This window comes from Orbicella franksi, chromosome 4, assembly GCF_964199315.1.
Source record: "Orbicella franksi chromosome 4, jaOrbFran1.1, whole genome shotgun sequence".
Classification (NCBI taxonomy): domain Eukaryota; kingdom Metazoa; phylum Cnidaria; class Anthozoa; order Scleractinia; family Merulinidae; genus Orbicella; species Orbicella franksi.
This window is the reverse complement of record NC_138148.1, coordinates 25596283-25612300: the sequence shown is the minus strand read 5'-3', so window position 1 is coordinate 25612300 and position 16018 is coordinate 25596283. Positions and strand designations below refer to the sequence as shown.

Genomic DNA, 16018 nt, shown 5'->3' with positions numbered 1-16018 from the left:
CACCGCAAATGGGCCGTCCCCAAATTGACAGGGATTTCGTCTTTTATTAAATCTATTCATATCTTTTATTTTACATATCTTACTTTTTATTGACTACATTCAGTTTTAATAATTTTTTAATAATTTTTAATAATTTTTAATTTATTATTTTATTAACATTTTTTACACGGCCCCACAAGCTATATTAGCTTTAAAACCCACCGTTTTTAAATAAAAGATATTGTTGTTGTTGTTGTTGTAATAATGGTCGATGTATTTTCCCACCAGGGAGGATGCTGCACATTCCCAATATCCACGTTTCTTCGCGTACAAGCACGCGTACTCTGCGTACGATCAACCACCGGATTTCCCCCCGCAATATTATGGAATGAGGTCAGCGCCTATGCACATGATGGCACCTCAATTTGCTCCTGTTAATTCACTGCAGTCGGATCCTCCCACAAGTTCCACTAGTGAAGATTTATCAAGCGCTGCGCAGAAGAAGAAAACCAGTCCATGGACTGAAACTGAAGAAAAAATCCTCATCGAGTTGATCGGTGAGAACGAAGAGAAGCTTCGTAATAAAGCATATAATTCGCCAGAATGGAAACCTATTGCAAAGCAACTGCACGAGAAATGCAGGCGAGAACATGTTTCAAGCGACAAGACTGCACAGCAATGCAAAAATAAAATGAGCACAAAAAAATACAAAACAACCAAAGACAAACTCAGGACCACTGGATATGGAAAACGGAGAGATGTTGAGGGTGACAACGAAGCAGAAGGCAACCTTGAGCTTGTGCGTAAGCATTATCAGGACATGGACGAAATTCTCGGCAATCGAGAAGCCATCAATCCTCGACACGTGTTGGAGAGTAGTTCGCCGATCGAAGACCAGAGTTCCCCACAAATTGATCAGGACATCCGCGATAAAGAAATTTTGGATGAGGAAGTTTGCACTGCTGTGTCCGCTCAAAAGAGGAAACTTGTCCAATCCGATGATCTACATGGCCCGTCTGGTGAAGTAGGCACTTCTGACTCAGAGGAAGACGAGTCATTGGCCTTTGCAAAGTCCTTATTCTTCAAAAACAAAGGCAAACAGGGAAAGTGCACAAGAACACCAGAGTACTCCAAAGAATACACCAATGAGTCGAAAAGATGGAAAGAAAGTAGCCAGAAAGACCAAAGCAACAGCAATAGCAGATGAACCTACAGTGCTGTCGTTTATGGAAAGAGCGCAAGAGAGAGACGAGGCGTTTATGGAGCGAATGGCAGAAGCCGAGAGGGAAAGCAGAGGAGAACAACAAAAGTTTTCAATGGATGCGTTAAAGATGCTTGGCAACATTTTAAAGGACGTTGCCAATGGGAAAGAGTAAAGTGCAGACCTTAACTTGTTTTACAAGAACATTTTATTCGTTTCAGTTCATTGACCATGATTTCGTGTGTTATGATTAATTTCAAGATCAAGATAACTATGTAGCAGGACGATGATTCCAGAAATGGAGAATATAAAGAAGGTAAAAATTACCGTTTGTGCCAAACAATTATATATACCTGAGCAATTATTTAAAATTGATTTTGAAAAATACAATTGTCTGTTGATTAATTTTTTGAAGTGAAATTAATATACACATACCAGAGAAAACCGTAAGGCAACTTATACGAGTTTTTAAATACAAGAATAATTTGTTTTCAATGATTCAAAAAAGAAATCTTACTCTTGATATCGGAAAGCTTTCATAACATTTTTAAACCACAGTGAATTAAATTGCTGATTAATTATACCTGTAACAAATGGAAAGGGACAAAATTTCAGTCTATGTACATTGATCTCCAGTCAATCCACCTGTGTGTTTTCAACTTAAACCAAAACATTCCAATAAAAATAAAAAATTTGGTTTAGTGTTTGCGCTATGACAAATGGTCCATTATATCATCTCTAACAGTGTTCCTTGCGCAAGGCTGCTCATCTCCATTGAAAGAACTTTGATCCATTTCATCGTCATCCTCAACGGGGTCTATAGCGCTCGGATCTCCAACATCTATACAAATATTGTGAAGGACACAACAAGCCATGATAGTGAGAGGGACTCTGCTTGTTTTTTCCTCCAATGGTTTATAGAGACACCTCCAACGACCTTTCAAAATTCCGAAGACTCGTTCTATAACAACCCGGGCCTGACTGAGGGCACGATTGAAACGCAATTGGCTCGCAGTTAATGTTGATGTTTGCTTAAACGGCTTCATCAGCCAAACAGACAAAGGATACGCCGAGTCCCCTACCAGAAGAGATCCAACTTCAGAATCCCCAATTCTCTTCGAAGGCGCGTTTAGCCAGGTACCTTGATCAATTTCTCTCTGCAGTTTGCTCAAACGGAGAATACGGGCGTCGTGAATACTACCGGGGTAGTCCGTACTCACATCAAGAAATTTAAAAGACGCATTAGCAACACCTTGGATCACGATAGAATAATCTTGCTTTCGATTGAAGTATCCAATTCGTTCGTTGACTGTTTTTAATGCAATATGACTACTGTCAATTGCTCCTACCACTTGCGGGAACGGGGACTTGTTTGTGAACAAGCTAATGCTTTGTAGCACCTCTTGCTCAGTCTCTGGGAATTTAATAAATTCTGTGGCCCGTTTGGCAATTGCTTCACAAAAATCGTGTGTTATCAACACAGCTGTACACCTTCCAATGCCAAATTGCAGCCCAGTCGATGTATACGTGTCTCCAGTAGCTAGGCGCCATAACGCTACCGCCACTCGCTTGTTTACATGGATACATTGGCGCAATTTCGCGTCTCTCTTCGTCATATCCGGGCCAACCACTCGAACAATGTACTCACACGTACGCCTTGATATCCTGAAATTTTCTTTCCACCAATCTTCCACGAAATCTCCTTGCAAAAGGCTCTCAAACCAGAACTGATTTCGCGGCCATGCTCACGTACGTCTAGCTCGTTTGGTATTTTTTAAAGCAATTTGGAGTAAAACCATTCGTTTTCGCCACGACCTCTTAAGGTGTTGCAACATCAACATCCTACGAAATCTTGACGTTTCTGTTTGCGGCTCTTGAATTGAGAAATGAAAAGCAATGGCCACGAAAGCCACCACTTTACTTCTTGAAGCGAGCATAGTTTTAGAATTTCCCGCCAATTCGATTTCATAACGTAGATAATGCAGCTAGCGGGAGTGTTGACAGATCAACTTGAGTTATTTGAGCCAGTGTAAACACTGAACGAAACACATGGATAATGGTGGTTCTGTGACAGGTTTTAAAGATAGTTCTGTGACAGTTCACGGCTCGCTTCGCTCGCCGCGAATTATACAGAATTTTTAAAACCTGTGCACAGAACCACCATTATCCATGTGTGAGGCGTAACAGGCACAGAAAATAACGCTGTCATAGAATTAATTTTTAATTAGAGGATTCTCCATCTATGGTATAAAGAAAAAATTGGCCGCGTCAAGACTTTCTTCCGACGTGCTTGAGATGTTTTACGGCTTCATTTCGCAAGAAGAGAACGCGAGGCTTCGGCCTCCCCTAAGGCCTAGAAGGGATTTTGATTTTGATTTGGTAAGAACAAACTTTAACGAGGGGCTTCATGTATGGAGAATGACAGTTCCAGCATCCTATAAATTCAAAAACGACCTTTTAAAATTCGCGCAAAAAACGAAATCAAGATTTGCCGAAGTTATAAAAAATGAAATCCAAAACCTACAAAACGTGAAAACCAGTTCGCTCTTAACGTAAGGTTTTCGATAACCAGAGATGGAATGAAACAACAAATGGAACATTATTTTAGACAGAGAGAGCCAACGATTTTTAACAGAAACAACGTGTCAGAAGTGAGCGACGTATTTCGGCAGTTTATTGATGAAGTAAAAGGAGAAATAGAGGCATGGTCTCAAAGAGGCTCAGGCTGGGTGGTAGAAGGCATTTTGGATGCTTTTGTTAATGTCTCCCGATACCAGCCTTTACGTGGAGGCAGCTATATAATTTTGCCTGAAAAACTGAAAAATAAAAAAGTGATCATCAACGTAAAAAACAGGGACAACCAATGCTTGAGATGGGCACTGCGTGCGGCATTATTTCCAGCTACGGTTGGTGAAAACCCGGCAAGGCTGTCAAGTTATCCCACAGAAGACGGCCTAAATTTTACAGGAATAGATTTTCCAACGCCGGTGAAACAGATAGACAAGCTAGAAAAGCAAAACCCGAACCTGGCTTTAAACGTGTTTGGCTGGGAAAAAGAGAGCGTCATCGTGCATAGGCTCGGCGAAAAAGACGGAAACGTGCCGAGGATCAACTTGATGTTGATAGAAGACGGAGAAAAATCTCATTATACTTATGTGAGAAGGCTGAGCGCACTGCTGCATGGCCAAAGCAAGCATGGGGGTGTCAAACATTTCTGCGAACGATGTCTGCACGGATACAAGACGGCGGAGCTGCTGGAAAGGCACAAACCGGAATGCATGGGGCAGCTGAAACGCCCCACAAGGACCGAGTTGCCCAAAGAGGATGAAAACAAAGTCAGGTTCAAGAACCATCACAAGCAGATGAAAGCGCCGTTCGTGGTGTACGCCGACTTTGAGTCTTTGATAAGGAAGATCCGCGGCTGCGCCAAAGAAAACCAGGTGACGATCAAAACAGAGGTCCACGAGCCCTGTGGCTTTTCATATGTAATCGTGAGAAGCGACGGCCAGACGCACAGCCCGTACGGGTACCGCGGGGAAGACGCGGTTTACAGGTTTCTTATGAGCCTCCAGAACCACGAAAAGGCGATGAGGGCCGAGCTAGCCACCCCAAAGCCGATAGTCATGACGAGAAAGGATTGGGCCAAGTACAAGGCCGCAACACAATTCCACATCTGCAACGAAAGCGTGGTAAAGGCAGGCAGAGATGCATTTGGCGTGTACGACCCCAACACAGGTTATTATTGCGATCAAAGACACAAAAGGGGTTCGTGGGCCTAAGAAGAGAAAGGAAGCCAAAAGGCCACGACACCGAAGCGTGTGTATATTGCAGGACCCCGCTGCTGGTAAACGGATACAGAGATGCGGTGAAAGACCACTGCCACATAACAGGAAAATACCAACCTAAAGCTAGGCATAAAGCCTAAAACGGCGCCGATACCAGTGATCTTCCACAATCTGAAGGGCTACGACGGCCACCTGTTGATGCAGGCCATGGCGCGGATGCAGGGGGAAATAAACTGCATCCCGAACAACATGGAGAAATACGTCTCCTTTTCGATTGAAACCCTTACATTCAAAGACAGCCTGAACTTCATGATGAGCAGCCTCGATGGGCTGGTAAAGGGAAACGCGCCGGAAGACATGAAAATTATAGAAAAGCTGTGTCAAGACGAAGAAAAGAGGAAGCTGATGCTGAAAGGAATCTACCCGTACGAGTACATGGACGGGTTCGAAAGTTTCGCCGAGGCAGGGCTGCCGCCAAAAGAAGAGTTTTATTCAAAGCTGTCAGGCAAAGGGATAACCGAAGAAGAGTACGCCCACGTCCAGGCCGTGTGGGCCGCTTTCGGCTGCAAGACCCTTGGCGACTACCACGACTTGTATGTAAAAACCGACGTGGTGTTGCTGGTCGACGTATTCGAAAACTTCCGAAAAGTTTGCATGGAAAAGTACGGGCTCGACCCCGCGCACTATTACACAGCTCCCGGTCTGAGCTGGGATGTACTGTTGAAAAAGACCGGCGTCGAGCTGGAGCTCTTGACAGACCTGGACATGCACCTTTTTATCGAAAAAGGCATGCGAGGCGGCATCTCGATGGCAAGCAAGCGGTACGCGAAGGCGAACAACTCGCGGGCGGCCGACTATGACCCAAGCAAGCCGAACAAATACATTACGTACTTGGACGCGAACAACCTGTATGGCTGGGCCATGAGCCTGCCGCTGCCGAAAGGAGGCTTCAAGTGGAAGCGAGTGATGCCGATGGAAGAGCAAATAATGAAAATGAAAGAAAACTCGCACTTAGGCTGGATCTTGGAGGTGGACCTTGAGTATCCAGAGGAGCTCCACGAAGCTCACAACAGCTACCCGCTCGCGCCCGAGAAGAAGTTCATCGGGGCAGAAAAGATGTCAGGTTACCAAAAGAGAATGATGGAAGATCTGGGGCTGGACTTCCCGACAAGCGAGAAACTGGTGCTCACTCTGGAGAGCAAAGAAAAGTACGTGGTCCATTACCGGAACCTGCAGCTATACCTGAAACAGGGAATGCGTTTGAAAACCGTCCACCAAGTACTGGAGTTCGACCAGGAGCGGTGGATAGAGCCCTACATCAGAATGATCACAGAGTTCAGGAAAGAGGCGAAGAGCGACTTCGAAACAAACTTCTACGAGCTGATGAACAACTCGGTGTTCGGCAAAACGATGGAAAACCTATGCAACCGCGTCGACGTGAAGATAGTCCGGAGCTGGGAGGAAGAAAAGAGACGCCGCCTGACGGCCAGCGCCTCGTACGGAGGCTTTCATATATACGTAAGCGACCTGGCAGGCATCCACATGCACAAAACGCGACTGTTCTTGGATAAGCCGATAGACACCGGCATGACGATCTTGGAGAACAGCAAGATGTTGATGTACGACTTCTTCTACAACCAGATGAAAGCCCGATATGGGGAGAAATGCGAGCTGATCTACACAGACACCGACAGCCTGCTCATCGAGACGGACGACATATACAGAGACATGGTGGAAGACCTGGCGCTGTACGACACGAGCAACTACCCCAAAGATCACCCGGTCTACAGCGGTGAAAACAAAAAGGTATTGGGCAAAATGAAAGACGAGTGCGCGGGGAGGGTGATCGCTGAAGCGGTGGCGATACGGTCGAAAATGTACTCGATCATAGAAGAAAAAGAAAACATCAAAAAAGCGAAAGGCGTGAAAAAATTTCGTAAAAAAAAAGAGATCCAGCATGAGCAGTACAAAGAGGCGTTCTTTGAGAGAAAGCAGTTCTGTCACGGGATGAACATCTTGCGAAGCGAGGGCCACGAGATCTACGGCGTGCGCGTGGAGAAGGCCTCGCTGTCGGCGTTCGACACGAAGCGGTGGATGGCTGACGACGGCGTGCACACGGTGGCATACGGGCACAAAAAGATCAGGAACGGACTTTTTCGGGAGGAAGCTGCGTATTAGGAGGCACAACCAACAGCTCTTCGCGAACAAAACCGCGCTAAGGCCCGTCAGACAAATAATAGACAACAGGTTCGTTCGGTTTGGTTACAGTTCTTTCAAGATGGTGTACTTTCAAAGACCAAACTGGGTCTGTGGCTCTTTTAGTCCCGCCTTCAAGTTCGCTGGGCTGATACAAATATCTTACACTAAGAAGTGAGGGGAGTTTTAATAAGTAGAGGGTTTGGAGGCGACAGATTTCTCTTTGATAGCGACAGCCGGTTTTTTTCCGATAAGACTAGTGACTTCGCCGGTAAGAGCGGCAACAACGTCGGGAAGCCTTTTGACCCAGGCAGTCGACCGCTGAACCGAAGGCAAAAGCATTTCTACAGCATACTGATGCCCAAACAAGCGCTCGGCGAGCGTGCGGTTGAACCGTTCCACGATAGCCTGGTCTCTGTGAATTTCAGGGCGCCCGTGTCGACTTTTGGGGTTTTCCATTTCTTTGGTCACGCTTCCCATGAACTCGCGCCCAGGGTCGACCTGCAGCAGCTGAAGCCACGTCAAAGGGCTGCGCTTGTAAATCGACTGAAAAGCTTTCGCAACCTCCGCAGTCTTTGGAGGTCAGAGGTTCTGCCTCTTTGTAACAGCTGGCGACGTCGACAACAGTCAGCGCGTATTTGTAAACTTTGCGGTCGCGAGGGGGCTTGTCATGAGGCAGAAAAAGAAGGTCCGCCTGGTAGACCGCGTTAGGCGACGATACGTCGAATTTGGGCCGTGGAACATATCGCGGCGCGGGGAGATAGATTTGCCAGAGGGCTTGTTTGATGAGCCACTGCTTGGCGGTTTCTTCAGGGACTTTCGCAGCTTCCGCTAATTTTTTGATGGCAGCGATGCCTCTCCAGTAACCCTGTGGGCTGTAGTAGACTTTGGCAAGCTTGGCGTCCATTTATTTATTACACCTTCACGTTCAAAGAAAACGGAAAGCCGCTTAGCCGAGAGCGAGCGCGCTGCTGTCCACAAAAAGCAGCTCGCCTTATTTCTGCTACTCACTGGGCTGATAAAAGTCAGCGAAGCGAGGCTCTTTGATTGTGATCTGTTTGTCTGGGTGGGCCTGGTTATAGAGTTTGAACGCGTAGTCGGTGTTCGTGAAGTTCTGCTTCGCCTGTTCTTTGATTTCTCTGTTGGTTTCGATCCAATCAAGAAGCACGGTGCGGTCGCGCGTGTATTTGGCCATAGCGGCTTGATAAGCTTCAAGGGCTTTGTCGTGTCGTGTTTTCTCTGCCAATGCCGCTTTCCCACTGTCGCCAGACAGATATCTGACAAGGTAGTTGCCGCCGGAAAAAGCAGCGGCGTTAAGAATCGCGCCCCCAATCATCATCGCAATGCTCGCCATTGTATATGTGTAAAAATGTTTTTTTCAATTATCGTATGGCGGTGGGGGTTCGTACGGAGGAGGCGTAAGGCATTTGTCCGGTAATGGAAAGTGTTCAGTACCGAGATCCTCAAAATCAGAGTCCTCCTAATCGGAATCCTCAATAGCATCCAACCAAACAAATTTTATGGCATCAGCGGTATAATAAGATATCTTCATTGAAAAATATAATAACGCAACCGTTGAGAGGGCTTTGAGGAAAAAATGACAACGTGGCATTGGTATTATGACAATATTTCTTTCTTCTAAACCGAAGACGGAAGAATTTTTTGGTCTTCAAGGTACTGTTTGAGTGCGATGCTACCTGACAGGACAGCCGTAAATTTTGCATATTGCATGACACCGCTGCTCGGGTCAGAGGTAAAGTTTTCTTTTACCACCTTTTTCGGTGAGAACGACCGCATCCATTATCGTATTAACGAGCTTATTGTCTGACATCGCATAATGTACATCGTTTTTATTTTCAAATATCAATCCATATGCCAGAGCTCTCTTCTTTGCACCGGTCGAGGCAGCTGCGTATCAACAGGGGCTTGCATCTCGACGGCTGGTTGAGGCGTAGCAGGCTGTCGATTGAAAAACTTTTTTATATCTTCGCGTTTTTAATAGAGGCCAATGACGGAAACCGCGATGCTGATTATACTGAGCCACTGCGTCATACTGATAACTTTTTTTGTGTCTTCCTTTGGCACCTCATCAACGGGCACCTCATGAACGCCTGGCTGCTTTTTGCTAGGAAGAACGAGACCCGCGGCTTCAGCGGCTTTTTTCTTGCAGCGACGGCTCTGCCTGCAGCCATCCGGTTCGGGTTTTTCGCAGGCCGTGTGGTTGGTATTTTTGAATTAACTTGACCCTGTGCCGGCTCGACTTGAGTGTTTTCTGAATCTGCCATTATTTTATTAAACAAAAAAATATTTCATTGAGGAATTGCTGGGCAAAGCTTACTAATTATTCAGCAGTTTGTTCAGCAACTGCTTGGCAATCCTTAGCAGTAATGAGATCGACATGTTTCGTTGTGATCAGTGCCGTGTTGAGTACCATGAGAAGCCGCCCACATTTCAACGCAAGACTTCCGACAAGGGTGGACAACTCTTTGGTGATGACGTAATCTCTTTTTGAGATCTTTCTGCAGAGCTTCAACGTCTTTAATCGGCAAAAACATACCAATTCCCCTGGTGTAAACCGAGATAAAGCTATTGACAAAGGTTTCAGTGATCTTGGCACCTACGTAAGTCTCATACCTTTTGTAGTACTTTTCAACATCTTTAGCTTCCAAGCGCTAACCTGCTCTTGTGTAAGCTGCACGCCGATAGCTTCCTTTGCTTTGCCTGTAGAAACCAGAATTGCACGCTCTTCTCAGAGGGCTGGGATGTCTGGCTGAGAAAGAGCGGGGCCTGGAGAGTTTGAGGGCTCGGTTTCGAGCATCTGAGCGACTTCTTCCATAACTTTCATATCGTCATCGGTAATGGCCGCCATTTAGTTAACGTTTTCCTTTTTTAATTCGAAAATTCGATCTCGTATGGGTGGCGAAGAGAGAAAATAAGTTGGGAGAACTTGCTCTCTTTAAGCCTCGCAATCAGCTGCTTGAGGGCACCTTGCGAAAGCTCTCCCGCGTATTCTTCAAAAATCGCCCTCGTTGTCTTGGCCGAAGGGGTGTAGAACAGCACGATGACCGCCACATTTTCACGGAACGGTTTCGCAATGCTCGAGAGCGTTTGGTCGGCCATGGAGCACAGGTTGATCAGCATCTCAAACCGGTTTTCGGTGTAGAACTTTTGCAGCGTCATGTTTTCGGTTTTGCTTTTTTCTTTCACAAAGAAGCGGCTGGCCTCTTTCCACATGTCCTAGCTTTCGATGCCTTCGTTGTACAGCATGTTTGGCGAGCCGTTGATGGTGACGCTGACTTTGGTGATGTCGGGGAAGATGTATTTTTCCGAGTCCCGGGCGCCTGCGACATACGGCTCCATGAAAAGCAATAGGATCCCTTTCAGGGACCGTTTCTGAGCGTCGACTTTGATGTTCAGCCGCGAATCCGCGCCCTTTTTAAAGCTCACGATTTTGTGCCGCATCACGTGGTCGTAAGCGAATTCTTTGCCGTTCTGATACACGCTGAGCGCCTCGGCTCCGAGGAACTTACTGCGTATCATTTCGTACTCGAGCTGGATGTTGGTCAGCTTGTATTTCGGCTTGGTGGGGTCTGAGCCTCTGACCACCTGTGAAGCAGGGGCGAGCGTCACTTCGAAAATGAGGTCGTTGTACAGGGCCTGGGGGTAGAAAATGTCGTGGTCGGTCAAGATCTGGTGGTCGAGCATGATGTAGTATTTGCTTCCGAAGGTCTCGTTGAGCTTGGTTTCAGCAGGGTCGCTTGCCCTGTCGCCTGCGTTTAAGCGTATCTTGTTCAATTTATCACTCCGGATCCCCTCCTGCACCATGTTGTCGCGTTTTTGGACCGGGAGAAACAGGTCTTCGAACGTTTTGTAGATGCCGTACCCCACCGTGTCTTGCAGGGTGGTGCCCGCAAACTTTACGACGAGCTTGTCGACCAGCGCCCGCGTAACGTTTCGAACGAGAACGTTGTCGGCGTGCCCGCCCTCCAGGTCGATGTCAAAGCGCAGCGCCAGCGAGCCGGGCACCAGCACCTCGTTTTCATGGCCCCAAAGATTTCGCCATGTATGTTGGAAGCAGCACGTCCGGGATTTCACCAGGAGGAGCGGAAGGCAGAACGTTCGCAGACGACATGGTATATTAATCCTTGATTATTTTCTAATTTAAAAAGAACATATATGGAATATATTGCGATGGCGGAAGGCGGCGGCGAATTTTGTTACAATGACCCTGACCTTGACAACCAGATCGACCACGATGATGATGATGACGACGAACAAGAGGTGAACAGAACACAACCCCTTCAGCCGGGCGCGGCGTCTACCCCCTACCACGGAGGTGAAGAACTGGAAATGCAAAAGAGGCAACACGAGAAGAGCGGCCTGCCTGACACTTCTTATTATGAAGAAACCCCTTTGTTGGGAGCGCAAGCTGAAATACAAACGTCGTGGGATGTTTGAAAGGCTCTGTTTCCTGAGGCAAGCTCGATAGATCTTGAGATTTCTTACAGCCAAAAACGTTTGCAAGTTAAAAAGTCTGGCTTTGGCAAAAAATTTTACCCATTGTTTACAAAGGATAATACGACAGGAAATCAAAGGCTGAACCCTAATCTTCCAAAAGAAATCCTAAAAGCTCTGGGGCCTTCTTTTGAAACAATCATGGCTGAAGAAAACGCCAGCCTTCAAGAAGATGCCCGAAGAATGGCAGAAGCTCAAAGGGTCTTGAATGTGCAAACATCAGAAGAAGAAAGACAGGCTCAAGAGGTGAGAACCTATAAGCAAAAAACCGAGGAAATCCGCACGGAATATATCGCTCTTCAAGAAGAGCAAATAAATAAAGACCCCCCAGGGGACGTTAGAGAAGACAGAGAAAAACTTATAGAAGCTGGAAAACAACTAAAACTGTTGTAGAACTTGATCGCAAAAGAAGAAAAAGAGTCGCTAGAGAGCGACAGACTGAAACGCGAGATCGCGGAGAAGGAGGCCCAGACTGCCATCTTACAAGAAAGATTGAAAGACTATGACCCAGAAGCCTTAAAGAGCCAGCAAAAAGCTTTGAAGAACCGTCTGACGAATGTGAAAAAAAGAAGAAGCCTCTCTTAAAAAACAATCCAAAAGCAGAGAAAAAGCCCAAAAGGACCTCGACACCCTCAGTGGAAGAGTTGCAGCGAAAGAAAGTCATAGAAACGCCTTGGAAGAAAGGTTCAACAGAACCCAAACACTTGATGAGCTGAAAGAGCTCGAAAGCGAGCTGCAGCGCCAAAACGAAGAAGATCGGGCGGTCATCCAAGATGAAAACACCACCCTCTCCGCCAGAGAAGCCACAGATGCTGGTGTGGCAGAAAGAAACGAAGATCTCGCGCGTTTGCAAACTCAGACTGAGGAACGAGAAAGGGCTCTCTCTCTCGCCGAAAGAATCAAAGAAATTTTCAAAAAATATGGCGTCACTGTGACAGCCACCTTTTTGGCAGCCGGCATCACGATCGGGGCTGATCGGCACGGTTACAAATGCTTTGAAGGCCACCGGCAAAGCTTTGTGGGCCGGCCTAAAAGAAATCGACACGAAGCATGGGGCCCTGCTCCCAGGGCTGATATCGATCGGCCAGGTCGCGAGCTTTCTTTTCAAAACGGCCGGGAAGGTGGTTGGCTATCTCGCCGAGCACACCTGGCTTCTGATCTCGGCGGCTGTTGTCTTTATTTTTGAAAAATATATCAAAAACGGGCCTAACGCAAGGCGATTAAGATCAACGCCACGAGCCCTACGCCCCCTATTATCACAGCTGTTTTGTTGATTTCCTGTTGGCTAGTTTTTTGCTCCTCTTGTGCCGTGGGCTCCTCTTGTCCCGTGGTCTCCTCTTTTTTTGGCTGCGGCTTGCCTGTTTGGGCGGCCATGGCTTCTTTGTGAATAGGGTTAGATGGGTGGCTGTTGGGTGGGTTGATTTTTGAAGGGCCGCCTGCCATGAGTTTGAGGGCGACTTTTTTTGTCCTCGGGTTTACCCCGTTGTTTACCCCCCAGCTTTATCCCAGCAACGGCCTGTTTCAGCTTGTTGTTGTACCCCACCGTCCTTTCTGTGTTGATGATCATTCTCGCAGGCATCAGCCAAGCGCCCGGGCAGACCACCTGGTTGAGCCTGACCTTCGCTTCATCCACCGCCAGCTGATACCTTTGCACGCTCTGGGCCAGGTCGGGCTGTCTGATAGCGTCTTCCATCAACACAAGGAACTTGCTCTGGGCTTCGTTAGCCCGGCCGCCTTGGCCAAGAATACTGCTGCGCACGTTGACCTGCGCGCCCAAGATGCAGTACACGAACGCTTCGATCGACTGGTTTATGCGCACCAGACCTGCCTGCGTCAAACCAGAGGCTGTGTTGGGGGCGAACCAGTCGTACTGGGGCACATCCTCCGGCTCGATGAAAGAAATCAGGTTTCCTTTGATTGCTTTCCCACCTTCATCACTAAATTTATTGTATCCTGGGAACGGGTTTTCTGTCTTCGTTGGGTGCCCTGACACATAAAAGTATATGCTTCCCAGCCCGTGGTTTGCCCCGTGTGTGAAGCAAAAATCACTGGATGAATCTATGCTGAACTCATCGCAGATCCCGTTGGATGAAGCCACTCATAATGGTTGTTAGATTTGTCGAATGTTAGGTCGCATGGCAAAGCGCTGATGCTCTGAATTCCACCAAGCTGGTACAAAATGCGTCTTACCGTGAAATACACGTGGAATTTATAAAAAGCCCTTATTTGCGGCGGCATTGCCAGGCCGCTGTCAAAGATTTCTCGTGAAATTCTTCAGCCTTGTGTCGCACAAAACACGGCGAAGTTGAGCCGCTGTGGCCAATATGACATGTGGGGTCCACCAAGCCACCGCTTTGATTCAGATGCACTGTTATGCCTGAGCTTGGTTTGTTGAAAGATTTCTCTGAATTTTGTCACGAAGAAGACGTCTGGGGTCACATATATGTTAATGGGTTGGTTGAAAATCTTTTTCAGGCTTGCAGGTGTCTCTGCAAAATTTTCAGCGGGTATGGCTAGCGCGTTTTTGGCTTTCATTGGCGACAATTGATAAGGGAAGCCTGCCGTACTTGCCAAACCAAGAGCAGATTTCATTTTTTGGCTCCAGTAGCGCCTGTCTGACCCAAACACGCTTTGGAGAGAACCTTCCCCTGCCTTGAAGAACATTTCTGCCGTAATGCTGCGCTTTTCATCGATGTTGATTTGCGCCACGAATTGGTTTTTATCAGCATTCGGGACCTGTTTTTTGAATTCGGCCCACGAGTTTGTCTGGGCCGTGGCTTCTTTGGCTTTCGTATCGGGCCTTTGCGCCCATTTTTCAAAGTCCTTGAACGCAGCGCTATCCATTTTGAATATGTTATATTTGTACAGTATTATGGTGGTGCTTACGATTGTCGCGCAAAATAATGGAGAAACCGTGTACTTTGAGGAACCACTCCCGAAGGTACATTTCATCAGACTCCTCTCTTGCATATTGTACAATAGCTGGCACAATCTTGAAAGAGTGGGGCTAATATCTTTCAAAAATTCTGGTAAGGTGCTTGCCTCTTTGCCTCAGGGTCATTATACTGTTGAGAGCCTTGCAAAAGAGCTGAGAAAAAGTTTCAAAAAACATAACAACGATGAAAAAATTGAAGTAGAAATGAATAAGCCTAGCTCTGTTCTAAAAATAACAAGAAGTGAAACAGTCTCAACAGAACAAATTTCAGTTAGGTACCCTTTGACTAGGTTGCTTGGCATCGGGGTGACATTAAACGATATTACATATTTCAAAAGCTAAACAGCCCAAGCACCAATTTCATTCATTGCGATCTGCTCGACAAAACCACAGATTTTTTAAACGGGAAGAGGTCCGATGTTTTGGCTAGATTTGACATAAAAGGCTTGCCTTATGCCAAAGTAAGCTACGATTCTACCCTGCAAAAGGTGTTGCGTGACTGCTCCATAGACGCCCATGTAAATAGCATAATCGTCAGCGTCAAAGATGAACATGGGGAGCTCTTTGATTTCAAAGGCATGCCTCTGGAATTTGAATTAGAAATTAATTAAAGCTTTATATATACTATGTCGTCTGCGAACGTTCTGCCTTCCGCTCCTCCTGAGGAGCCTCTCTATCCCGTATTGACGGCGCCTGCTGAAAATTTCCGTTTGCAAAAGATCGACGAGATGGCCAACACTTTGGGCCAAGAAGTCAGACACTATCGCCTCGTTGCGAAAAAATACAAACGGGCCAAGAAATTCGTTAATTGGAGTGCTGCGGGCTCGAGTGTTCTCTCTGCAGCGTTTTCAAGCGCGAGCCTCGACTCGGCTCTGTCTGTGGTCGGCCTGCCGGCCATAGTTCCGTTAGGTGGCGTCGGCGGATGTTTCGATCTCGTTTCTTCAGGGCTGATAATCGCCAGCAGAAAACTTGAGGCGAAAATTAAAAAGCATCAAGAGATTACCCCGCTCGCCGTCGCCAAACGTGACACAGTCAACAGATTGTTATCCAAAGCTTTGAATAACAACGCCGTGTCGGCCCACGAGTTTGACATCATTCTTTCCGAGTTTCAGCAGTACAACGTCCTGAAAGAACAAGTACGAGCTAATCTGCTTCGACAACCGTCGAGCGGAAAGATTGTCGATGCTGACAAACTAGAGAAAGAGATCCGCGGCAAAGTTGAAGCCGAACTGATAAAAAAATAACCAATCCCGCCACTTCGAATTAACATTTAAAAACACACGATGTCATTTGCATATTATAAGAACATGATCGTCTGTTTACACTTGATTGCGTTTCTTGTGAACGAATATTTCACACCAGAGTGGCCAAAAAATGTGCGTGATATTACACGCGAAGTCGTCGATG

At 46.8% G+C, this 16018-nt stretch overlaps 1 protein-coding gene and 1 pseudogene across 1 annotated transcript in view; one reads left to right on the top strand and one right to left on the bottom strand.

Annotated features, from left to right (window-relative positions):
* Positions 1–16018, bottom strand: part of LOC145483779 (uncharacterized) — an 83957-nt gene that overhangs the window by 53518 nt on the left and 14421 nt on the right. The gene's annotated exons all lie outside the window — the stretch shown is intronic.
* On the top strand, positions 3769–4959 carry LOC145483783 (uncharacterized; annotated as a pseudogene).